At 49.1% G+C, this 12,500-nt stretch overlaps 2 long non-coding RNA genes across 3 annotated transcripts; both read left to right on the top strand.

Moving 5' to 3' along the window:
- The first annotated feature begins 8,713 nt into the window (after window positions 1-8,713).
- LOC121845374 lies at window positions 8,714-10,841 on the top strand. Of its 2 annotated transcripts, XR_006082537.1 has the most exons (4): window positions 8,714-9,255; window positions 9,381-9,407; window positions 9,536-10,647; window positions 10,740-10,841. It is a non-coding gene; the product is annotated as an uncharacterized LOC121845374 (long non-coding RNA). The 2 variants fall into 2 exon arrangements; XR_006082536.1 differs by lacking the exon at window positions 10,740-10,841 and having other exon boundaries at window positions 8,747-9,255; window positions 9,536-10,664.
- A 216-nt stretch (window positions 10,842-11,057) lies between these two features.
- On the top strand, window positions 11,058-12,040 carry LOC121845373. The gene is made up of 3 exons (XR_006082535.1): window positions 11,058-11,438; window positions 11,477-11,572; window positions 11,919-12,040. It is a non-coding gene; the product is annotated as an uncharacterized LOC121845373 (long non-coding RNA).
- Window positions 12,041-12,500: the final 460 nt, after the last annotated feature.

Raw genomic sequence — 12,500 nt, 5'->3', positions numbered from 1 at the left:
TACATGGTTCTGGGCAACCCATGTATAGACTACTGCAGAGCTGGTGCACATGTTTACATGGTTCTGGGTAACCCATGTACAGACTACTGCAGAGCTGGTGCACATGTTTACATGGTTCTGGGTAACCCATGTATAGACTACTGCAGAGCTGGTGCACATGTTTACATGGTTCTGGGCAACCCATGTATAGACTACTGCAGAGCTGGTGCACATGTTTACATGGTTCTGGGTAACCCATGTATAGACTACTGCAGAGCTGGTGCACATGTTTACATGGTTCTGGGCAACCCATGTATAGACTACTGCTAGAGCTGGTGCACATGTTTACATGGTTCTGGGACAACCCATGTATGTTTAGACCCATGTATAGACTACTGCAGAGCTGGTGCACATGTTTACATGGTTCTGGGCAACCCATGTATAGACTACTGCAGAGCTGGTGCACATGTTTACATGGTTCTGGGCAACCCATGTATAGACTACTGCAGAGCTGGTGCACATGTTTACATGGTTCTGGGCAACCCATGTATAGACTACTGCAGAGCTGGTGCACATGTTTACATGGTTCTGGGTAACCCATGTATAGACTACTGCAGAGCTGGTGCACATGTTTACATGGTTCTGGGTAACCCATGTACAGACTACTGCAGAGCTGGTGCACATGTTTACATGGTTCTGGGTAACCCATGTACAGACTACTGCAGAGCTGGTGCACATGTTTACATGGTTCTGGGTAACCCATGTACAGACTACTGCAGAGCTGGTGCACATGTTTACATGGTTCTGGGCAACCCATGTATAGACTACTGCAGAGCTGGTGCACATGTTTACATGGTTCTGGGCAACCCATGTATAGACTACTGCAGAGCTGGTGCACATGTTTACATGGTTCTGGGCAACCCATGTACAGACTACTGCAGAGCTGGTGCACATGTTTACATGGTTCTGGGCAACCCATGTATAGACTACTGCAGAGCTGGTGCACATGTTTACATGGTTCTGGGCAACCCATGTATAGACTACTGCAGAGCTGGTGCACATGTTTACATGGTTCTGGGCAACCCATGTATAGACAGACTACTGCAGAGCTGGTGCACATGTTTACATGGTTCTGGGCAACCCATGTATAGACTACTGCATGAGCTGGTGCACATGTTTACATGGTTCTGGGCAACCCATGTATAGACTACTGCTACTGCAGAGCTGGTGCACATGTTTACATGGTTCTGGGCAACCCATGTATAGACTACTGCAGAGCTGGTGCACATGTTTACATGGTTCTGGGCAACCCATGTATAGACTACTGCAGAGCTGGTGCACATGTTTACATGGTTCTGGGCAACCCATGTATAGACTACTGCAGAGCTGGTGCACATGTTTACATGGTTCTGGGCAACCCATGTATAGACTACTGCAGAGCTGGTGCACATGTTTACATGGTTCTGGGCAACCCATGTATAGACTACTGCCGAGCTGGTGCACATGTTTACATGGTTCTGGGCAACCCATGTATAGACTACTGCAGAGCTGGTGCACATGTTTACATGGTTCTGGGCAACCCATGTATAGACTACTGCAGAGCTGGTGCACATGTTTACATGGTTCTGGGCAACCCATGTATAGACTACTGCAGAGCTGGTGCACATGTTTACATGGTTCTGGGCAACCCATGTATAGACTACTGCAGAGCTGGTGCACATGTTTACATGGTTCTGGGCAACCCATGTATAGACTACTGCAGAGCTGGTGCACATGTTTACATGGTTCTGGGCAACCCATGTATAGACTACTGCAGAGCTGGTGCACATGTTTACATGGTTCTGGTTCTGGGCAACCCATGTATAGACTACTGCAGAGCTGGTGCACATGTTTACATGGTTCTGGGCAACCCATGTATAGCAACCCATGTATAGACAGGTTCTACTGCAGAGCTGGTGCACATGTTTACATGGTTCTGGGCAACCCATGTATAGACTACTGCAGAGCTGGTGCACATGTTTACATGGTTCTGGGCAACCCATGTATAGACTACTGCAGAGCTGGTGCACATGTTTACATGGTTCTGGGCAACCCATGTATAGACTACTGTTTAGAGCTGGTGCACATGTTTACATGGTTCTGGGCAACCCATGTATAGACTACTGCCGAGCTGGTGCACATGTTTACATGGTTCTGGGCAACCCATGTATAGACAGACTACTGCCGAGCTGGTGCACATGTTTACATGGTTCTGGGCAACCCATGTATAGACTACTGCCGAGCTGGTGCACATGTTTACATGGTTCTGGGCAACCCATGTATAGACAGACTACTGCAGAGCTGGTGCACATGTTTACATGGTTCTGGGTACAACCCATGTATAGACAGACTACTGCAGAGCTGGTGCACATGTTTACATGGTTCTGGGTAACCCATGTATAGACTACTGCAGAGCTGGTGCACATGTTTACATGGTTCTGGGCAACCCATGTATAGACTACTGCAGAGCTGGTGCACATGTTTACATGGTTCTGGGCAACCCATGTATAGACTACTGCAGAGCTGGTGCACATGTTTACATGGTTCTGGGCAACCCTGCATGGTGCACATATGACCCATGTACTACTGCAGAGCTGGTGCACATGTTTACATGGTTCTGGGCAACCCATGTATAGACTACTGCCGAGCTGGTGCACATGTTTACATGGTTCTGGGCAACCCATGTATAGACAGACTTGTCACGAGCTGGTGCAAATATTTTGTGTTTATCTTTATGGTTCTGGTCAGGCCATGTGTGGCAGACTTTTGCAGAGCTGGTGCACATGTTTACATGGTTCTGGGATTGTACCCATGTGGGTTGTCTAGACTACTGCAGAGCTGGTGAGGCATGTGCTTACATGGTTCTGGGAACCATGTATTTAGCAGCTGGTGCACATGTTTTTGGTTCTGGGTGATTGTCCATGTATTACTTGACTACTGCAGAGCTGGTGCACATGTTTAGGCTGGTTCTGGTTTTCATTACCCATGTTTTGTCGTGACTACTGTTTAGCTGGTGTTTACATGTTTACGTGGTTTGGGTAAATATGGATAGACTACGCTGCAGCTGGTGCACATGTTTCACATGGTTCTGAATCACCCACCACCAACGACTAAGCAGCGTGTTAACAGGTTTACAGGAGAGGCAACAGACCAGCATAGACAGACTAGCTGCAGAGCTGGTGCACATGTTTAAATGGTTGGGAGGAAGAACTGGACGGTAACCCTGGGCTCAGCCTGGAGACTACTGCCCCAAGAGAACTGGTGCGGCATGTTTAGATGGTTCTGGGCAACCCAGATAGACTGAGGAGGCAGCGGCGTAGCGGATGGAAGCCTGAGAATCAGCCCCAAAAATTTCTTGGTTCTGGGTCACCCATGTGTGGACAGACTAGGAGTCAGAGCTGGCCAACTCTCCCATGTTTATCGTGAGGAGCCAAGGTTCTGGACCAGAACCAGAGACTGTGAAGGAGTTAATGGGGAAATGGAGAGAGAGAAATGAGGGAGTTGCTGTGTTCTGCTTTTTGCATGGAATACTGCCCGAGCTGGTGCACATGTTTACATTTGATGGCACCTGGGTTAGACTCCATACTCGTCCTGAGGTGCGTGTTTACATGGTTCTGGTGAAGTTGGTGCCAGCCTCACGCACCAGGCCTCCTGTGCACATCCCTAGCCTTGCACATCCTGTGCCAACACTGCTCTCAAGATCTCCAGTACGCTGGTCACGGTTTAGCCCATCCTGTGCCACCTCCACACTCCAGACCTCCTGCAGCAGCTGGTGCACATGTTTACATGGTGTCTGGGTCCAGTACCACCAGTACCAGCACCACGCATCAGGCCTACATGTGCGCCTGGTTCTGCGCTGTTAAGCTTTCCTCATCTCCAGCGCTGCCGGAGCCTCCCGCCTGTTTACATGGTTCTGCAGCCAGAGCCTTCCTCCTCTACAGAGCTGGTGCCGGAGCTGCCTGTTTAGCGCAGCCAGAGCCTTTCTCCTCTACAGGTTCTGGGCCTCCCGCCTGTTTAGCGCAGCCAGAGCTTTCTCCTCTTTACAGCGCTGCCGGAGTCTCCCGCCTGTTCAGCGCAGCCAGAGCTGTCAGTTACATGGTTCTGCAGCCAACTGCCATCTGCATGAAGAGCCAGAGCTGCAGTCTGGTGGAACATGTTTACTGGTCTGCATGGAGCAACCAGAGCTGTCAGACTACTGCAGAGCCCGGCTGCCATGTTGCATGAAGCAGTGGTTCTGGAGCAGCCAGAGCTGTCAGTCCGCATGGAGCAGCCAGAGCTGTCAGTCTACATGAAGCAGCCCCAGCTGCCAGTCTGCATGAAGCAGCCAGTCTACATGGAGCAGCCAGAGCTGTCAGTCTGCATGGAGCAGCCAGAGCTTACATGGTCTGCTGGAGCAGCCAGAGCTGTCAGTCTGCATGGAGCAGCTGAGCTGCACATGTTTGCATGGTTCAGCCAACTGCCAGTCTGCATAGACTACTGCCAGAGCTGGTGCACTGTTTACATGGTTCTGGGCAGTCTGCATGGAGCTGCCAGACTACAGCCAGAGCTGGTGCACATGAAGCAGGTTCTGCCAGTCTGCATGTATAGACAGACTACTGGAGAGCTGGCTGCCAGTCTGCATGAAGCAGCCAGAGCTGTCAGTCTGCATGGAACAGTCACAGCTGTCAGTCTGCATGGAGCAGCCAGAGCTGTCAGACTACATGAAGAGCTGAGCTGCCAGTCTGCATGGTTCTGTCTAACATGGAGCAGCCAGAGCTGTCAGTCCGCTACATGGAGCAGCCAGAGCTGTCAGTCTACATGAAGTTCAGCCCGAGCTGCCAGTCTGCATGAATAGCCAGTCTACATGGAGCAGCTGAGATGTCAGTCTGCATGAAGCAGCCAGAGCTGTCAGTCTGCATAAGCAGCCAGTCTGCACTGGAGCTGCCAGTCTGCTGGAGCTGCCATGTTTGCATGGTTCTGCCAGTCTGCATGTAGCTGTCAGACTGCACTGCAGAGCTGGTCTGCACATGCTTACATGGTTCTGGGAACTGCCATGTATAGGACTGCCAGTCAGCCCGAGCTGGTGCACATGTTTACATGGTTCTGGCTGTCAACCTATATGGAGCAGCTAGTGCCGCCAGTCTGCCCAGCGCTGGTGCCCCCATGTTTGCCCACATGGTTCTGCCCAGCGCCCATGTCTGCCCAGACTAGTCTGCCCAGCATGGTGCAGTCTGCCCACATGGTTCTGCCCAGCATCGCCAGTCTGCCCAGCATCGTCAGTCTGCCCAGCGCCGTCAGTCTGCCCAGCATGCCAGTCTGCCCAGCATGTCAGTCTGCCCAGCACCGCCAGTCTGCCCAGCACCGCCAGTATGCCATGCCACCAGTTCTGCCCAGCGCCATGTCTGCCCAGCACTACTGCCCAGCGCCGCCAGTCTGCCCACGCCGCCAGTCTGCCCAGCGCCGCCAGTCTGCCCAGCGCCGCCAGATCTACCAGTCAGCCAGACTCTTCCAGATCTGCCAGTCAACCAGACTCTTCCAGATCTGCCAGTCAACCAGACTCTTCCAGATCTGCCAGACTCTTCCAGATCTGGTCAACATGTCTTCCAGATGGTTCTGGGACTCTTCCAGATCTGCCAGTCATAAGACTCTTCCAGATCTGCCAGTGCACATGTTTACATGGTTCTGCCAGTCAGCCAGGATCTGCCAGTCAGCCAGGATCTTCTGAAACCACCAGCCAGCCAGACTATAGAGCTGGTGCACATGTTTACCTGCCTGGTTCCTCTCACTCCTGAGCTTCCTCTCACTCCTGAGCTTCCTCTCACTCCTGAGCTTTCTCACTCCTGAGCTTCCTCTCACTCCTGATGTCTCTCACTAGACTACCCCTCAGCCCGAGCTGCTGGTGCACATGTTTCAGTCCCGTTCTGCTCCTCATCCAGTGGGATTCTGGAGCTGGGGCACATGTTTACCATGGTTCTGCGGCCCATGTGGACTATCCAGGGACGAAGGGAGAGGGGACTAAGACATTAAGAGCTGGGGCACATGTTTACATGGTTCTGGGCCACCATGGACAGACTACTGCAGAGCTGGACCCTGCACATGTTTACATGGTTCTGGGTCCCCATGTATAGACTACTGCAGAGCTGGTCAAAGTATTTTGTTTTATCTTTATGGTTCTGGGCAGGCCAGGGTGTGGCATGGGGTTTTTGTAATTGTGGTGGTTCTGGGTGTATAGACTGGGGTTTTGGTGGTGGTTCTGGGATTGTACCTTATGGGTTGTAGACTCTATGGCTGTCAGAGCTGGTTCTCAATCAGAGTTTACATGGTTCTGATTGGGAACCATGTATAGACCATATTCTGCAGTTTGCTGGTGATTGTCCTTATGTTTACATGGTTCTGTTAGTTTGCACTAGACCTGTTTTCGGTTTTCAGACTTTATTGTTTTGTCAGTGTTTAGCTGTTTAGTGTTTACATGTTTACATGGTTTGTTTAATAAATATGGACTACTGCAGAGCTGCAGTTTGGTTTACTGGTTCTGGGTATCACCACTGAAAACCGTTAGACTACTGCAGAGCTGGTGCACATGTTTAGATGGTTCTGGGCAACCCATGTATAGACTACTGCAGAGCTGGTGCACATGTTTACATGGTTCTGGGCAACCCATGTATAGACTACTGCCGAGCTGGTGCACATGTTTACATGGTTCTGGGCAACCCATGTATAGACTACTGCAGAGCTGGTGCACATGTTTACATGGTTCTGGGCAACCCATGTATAGACTACTGCAGAGCTGGTGCACATGTTTACATGGTTCTGGGCAACCCATGTATAGACAGACTACTGCAGAGCTGGTGCACATGTTTAGATGGTTCTGGGCAACCCATGTATAGACAGACTACTGCCGAGCTGGTGCACATGTTTACATGGTTCTGGGCAACCCATGTATAGACAGACTACTGCAGAGCTGGTGCACATGTTTACATGGTTCTGCACAACCCATGTATAGACAGACTACTGCCGAGCTGGTGCACATGTTTACATGGTTCTGCACAACCCATGTATAGACTACTGCCGAGCTGGTGCACATGTTTACATGGTTCTGGGCAACCCATGTATAGACTACTGCAGAGCTGGTGCACATGTTTAGATGGTTCTGGGCAACCCATGTATAGACTACTGCAGAGCTGGTTTACATGGTTCTGGGCAACACATGGTGCACATGTTGCCGGCCTACATGGTTCTGGGCAACCCATGTATAGACTACATGGTTCTGGGCAACCCATGTATAGACTACTGCCGAGCTGGTGCACATGTTTACATGGTTCTGGGCAACCCATGTATAGACAGACTACTGCAGAGCTGGTGCACATGTTTACATGGTTCTGGGCAACCCATGTATAGACTACTGCCGAGCTGGTGCACATGTTTACATGGTTCTGGGCAACCCATGTATAGACTACTGCAGAGCTGGTGCACATGTTTACATGGTTCTGGGCAACCCATGTATAGACTACTGCCGAGCTGGTGCACATGTTTACATGGTTCTGGGCAACCCATGTATAGACTACTGCAGAGCTGGTGCACATGTTTACATGGTTCTGGGCAACCCATGTATAGACAGACTACTGCCGAGCTGGTGCACATGTTTACATGGTTCTGGGCAACCCATGTATAGACTACTGCCGAGCTGGTGCACATGTTTACATGGTTCTGGGCAACCCATGTATAGACTACTGCAGAGCTGGTTCTGGGCAACCCATGTGCACATGTTTACATGGTTCTGGGTAACCCATGTATAGACTACTGCAGAGCTGGTGCACATGTTTACATGGTTCTGGGCAACCCATGTATAGACAGACTACTGCAGAGCTGGTGCACATGTTTACATGGTTCTGCGCGTGCTTCAGGTCATAGAAATCTGAACTCACTTCCGGTAAAGTACGTTAAAATATCATTCAATTCAGCATTCTGGCTTGTAAAGGTTGTGAGAGGACACTTTCCTGATCCAAACGCTCATTGATGCCTGATGTAGAATTCAATGAAATTCAACATCGACGGTTTCCAGGGAAAATAATTCTAGTGTGCTATTGGGGACGTAGACTTTGATAATCAGTGCATGATTTGGACTGAAATATAGGTACCGGTACTCAGCTCCGATGTGCCCAAGTCAAGCACTGTTGATAATGCAGGTGTTGAGGATAGAGTGTGACACAAAGGCTGACATTACATTCTGACAGACATCATACTCTCTTTTTATATTATACTCCCAAATGAATAAGGGAAAGTTAGTTATCAGTATCTTTTTTTAAATACTTAGCAGGCTTTGATATTGAAACATTAGGAAATTGTCAAGTTACAAGAGCTCAACTATGCTGATTCAACAGTATGGAACAAACATGGCCTAATATCTAAATATACTGTCTTTTGCATTATTTCGTTTTTTGTGTGTGTTATTTCTTACATTATTAGGCCAGAATTTGTTTGGTGTTATTACACACAGCCTGGGAGAACTAGTGGATATCAGAGCAGCGGAAAATCACCAGCACTACCAGCACTACGCCTGTTCTACTGTATCTAAATCTATGCCGCACTGACATTGCTCGCCCAATATTTATATATTCTTAATTCCGTCCATTTACTTTAGATTTGTGTGTATTGTTGTGAAATTGTTAGATATTACTGTTAGATATTACAGGTCTGTTAGAGCTAGAAACACAAGCATTTCGCTACACCCGCAATAACATCTGCCAAACAGGTGGAAAACACGTTTTATTTTTTATTTGGTTTTTGTTGTTAAACTGGAACAGAATCACCAGCAAAAGTAAATACCTGTTTGAAATCAGTCCAACAGGGGACGGTATTTAGCGGACACTCTGAGGGTGTACCTACAGCCATGCCTACTACTTAGATTGAGTTGAGCGCCTCCTGCTCTGCGCTACGCTACCGCCAGACGGACACACATTCTTCCATTCAGTCAGTCAGTTGGCTTGTCTGACGCTAAAGTGCAAGTCGACTATAGTCTCGGGATTTGTTTTGAGAGAAAGAGCGTTGTTTCTGTACAGCAAGAGAAAACATGTGTGTATATTGGTTATTTTGAATGCGCTTGGAAAAAGTTAAATTAGTCTATTTTCTTGCAAAAACGCGGACACAATGTGACAATGTTGACCAGCAGACTGGGTTATCCATGACGGATTGGTAAAGAGCTGTTCATTAATCAAGGAAAAAGGGACGTAGCAATGGGGAAACTTCAGTCCAAACATGGTAAGATATATCTCTTATAAACATTTTTATATGAGTATTCCATACTGATTGATCATTGATGAATATTTTGTTCACATTGTAACGAATTTCTCATTTGAATGTCCATATTGTGCTGTGATCTAAAGCGGGCAAACGTAGAGAGAACCCCGAAGGTGAGGATAACCCTCTATCATCCTTTAGAAATAACGCATTAAACCTTGTTTTAAACCTTACATTATCTTATTATCTAGACACAAGTTAATATCATTGATATTCATTATAATTCCACCCCGATTTGTAGGAGACAGTTTTGTTGTGAACGCTTTCCTCCGAAGAGCGATGGGGGAATGTGAGATGTACAGCTCCTCAGATCACAAACTGAACAACATTCAGGTAGGAAACGAAACAATTGTATTTTTAAATGTTTTCCTATGTGCGTTCTCGGATAAAATGATACAAAAGTAATAATAATTATAAGAATGTGGCTAATAATTATAATGATTTGGATACTGAAAATAATGCTAATAATAATAATAATTTGATAATAGTCTATTATAAATAAAATACATGACTCTTTAACACAGGTTGAGAAGTTTGCATATTAGATGGTCCATAGATGGTCTACAGTTGGGATCAGTTGTGATTAGAAGTTCCTCTAACGCTGCCCCAGGAGGACAAATCAATGAACTCCTTCATGATTCAGACATCATTTTGGGGACTGGCGCTCCATAAAATGCAATTTATTGAAATGAAAGATTTAATGATCGAAATTAAGAGTTTTATCCAAAATCTCGAGGTTGTTTTCTAGCATTTATTTTGTATGTTTGCAAGTCATGTTTTCCCCTCCTAGAAACGTGTACAGATTTGGTAAAGCCTGGCCTAAGAGTTGGTGACTGAAGGGGAAGGTTTGCCCATACTTCATTTAGACAAGGACACAGACTGGGGTGTGGTGTCAGTCTGTCTGGCAGGTCCAGGTTGGCAGAAGGACAGTGTTGTGTCATACCTGTCCCCCTGCCTGTAGATAAAGTGCTCTCTCTACCACACACTAGCAGAACTAAACTCACTGTGATCTGCAGTCATTAAGTAAACATTCAAAGGCCTTTGCAAAGACATGTTGATGTGCATGAAGTTGCAGATTTTAGTTGTTGTTGTTTCTGTCATATCTGGCGCTGGGACAACAGTGCTGTGGTTATTCCCCTGGCTGGGATGTACGCTGGGGAGGTAACAGACTGGCTGGGCTGTACACTGGGGAGGTAACAGACTGGCTGGGATGTAGACTGGGGAGGTAACAGACTGGCTGGGCTGTACACTGGGGAGGTAACAGACTGGCTGGGATGTACGCTGGGGAGGTAACAGACTGGCTGGGATGTACGCTGGGGAGGTAACAGACTGGCTGGGATGTACGCTGGGGAGGTAACAGACTGGCTGGGATGTAACAGACTGCTGGGGGCTGGGGAGGTAACAGACTGGCTGGGAACAGACTGGCTGGGATGTACGCTGGGGAGGTAACAGACTGGCTGGGATGTACACTGGGGAGGTAACAGACTGGCTGGGATGTACACTGGGGAGGTAACAGACTGGCTGGGATGTAACTGGGGAGGTAACAGACTGGCTGGGACTGGCTGGGATGGGCTGTACACTGGGGAGGTAACAGACTGGCTGGGATGTACGCTGGGGAGGTAACAGACTGGCTGGGATGTACACTGGGGAGGTAACAGACTGGCTGGGATGTACACTGGGGAGGTAACAGACTGGCTGGGATGGGGGAAACAGACTGGCTGGGATGGGGAGGTAACAGACTGGCTGGGATGTACACTGGGGTAACAGACTGGCTGGGATGTACACTGGGGAGGTAACAGACTGGCTGGGATGTACGCTGGGGAGGTAACAGACTGGCTGGGCTGTACACTGGGGAGGTAACAGACTGGCTGGGATGTACGCTGGGGAGGTAACAGACTGGCTGGGATGTACACTGGGGAGGTAACAGACTGGCTGGGATGTACACTGGGGAGGTAACAGACTGGCTGGGATGTACACTGGGGAGGTAACAGACTGGCTGGGATGTACACTGGGGAGGTAACAGACTGGCTGGGATGTACACTGGGGAGGTAACAGACTGGCTGGGATGTACACTGGGGAGGTAACAGACTGGCTGGGATGTACACTGGGGAGGTAACAGACTGGCTGGGATGTACGCTGGGGAGGTAACAGACTGGCTGGGATGTGGGAGGTAACTGGGGAGGTAACAGACTGGCTGGGATGTACACTGGGGAGGTAACAGACTGGCTGGGATGTACGCTGGGGAGGTAACAGACTGGCTGGGATGTACACTGGGGAGGTAACAGACTGGCTGGGATGTACATGGGGAGGTAACAGACTGGCTGGGATGAGGTAACAGACTGGCTGGGATGTACACTGGGAGGTAACAGACTGGCTGGGATGTACACTGGGGAGGTAACAGACTGGCTGGGGAGGTGGGCTGGGATGTACATGCTGGGGAGGTAACAGACTGGCTGGGATGTACACTGGGGAGGTAACAGGGCTGGGAGGGGAGGTAACAGACTGGCTGGGATGTAACAGACTGGCTGGGATGTAGGTAACAGACTGGGGGAGGTAACAGACTGGCTGGGATGTACACTGGGGAGGTAACAGACTGGCTGGGATGTAGGTAACAGACTGGCGAGGTAACAGACTGGCTGGGATGTACACTGGGGAGGTAACAGACTGGCTGGGATGTACACTGGGGAGGTAACAGACTGGCTGGGATGTACACTGGGGAGGTAACAGACTGGCTGGGATGTACACTGGGAGGTAACAGACTGGCTGGGATGTACTGGGGAGGTAACTGGGCTGGGCTGTACAACAGACTGGCTGGGCTGTACACTGGGGAGGTAACAGACCGGCTGGGCTGTACACTGGGGAGGTAACAGACTGGCTGGGATGTACACTGGGGAGGTAACAGACCGGCTGGGATGTACACTGGGGAGGTAACAGACTGGCTGGGCTGCAAATTAGACAGGTTATAACAGCCTGGTTTGGCTGCATATTGAAGAGGTTATAACAGCCTGGCTGGACTGCATGTTAGACAGGTTATAACTGGGCTGTATATATTGAAGAGGTTATAACAGCCTTGCTGGGCTGCATGTTAGACAGGTTATAACATCCTGGCTGAGCTACATATTGAAGAGGTTATAACATCCTCGCTGGGCTGCATGCTGGGAAGGCTATAACAGCCTTAAATGGGAAATCTGCAGTTGTTACTTCCA

Source organism: Oncorhynchus tshawytscha, unplaced genomic scaffold (assembly GCF_018296145.1).
Source record: "Oncorhynchus tshawytscha isolate Ot180627B unplaced genomic scaffold, Otsh_v2.0 Un_scaffold_88_pilon_pilon, whole genome shotgun sequence".
NCBI lineage: Eukaryota > Metazoa > Chordata > Actinopteri > Salmoniformes > Salmonidae > Oncorhynchus > Oncorhynchus tshawytscha.
Note: the sequence above shows the minus strand (reverse complement) of the source record. Positions and strands in the feature narration are given on the sequence as shown.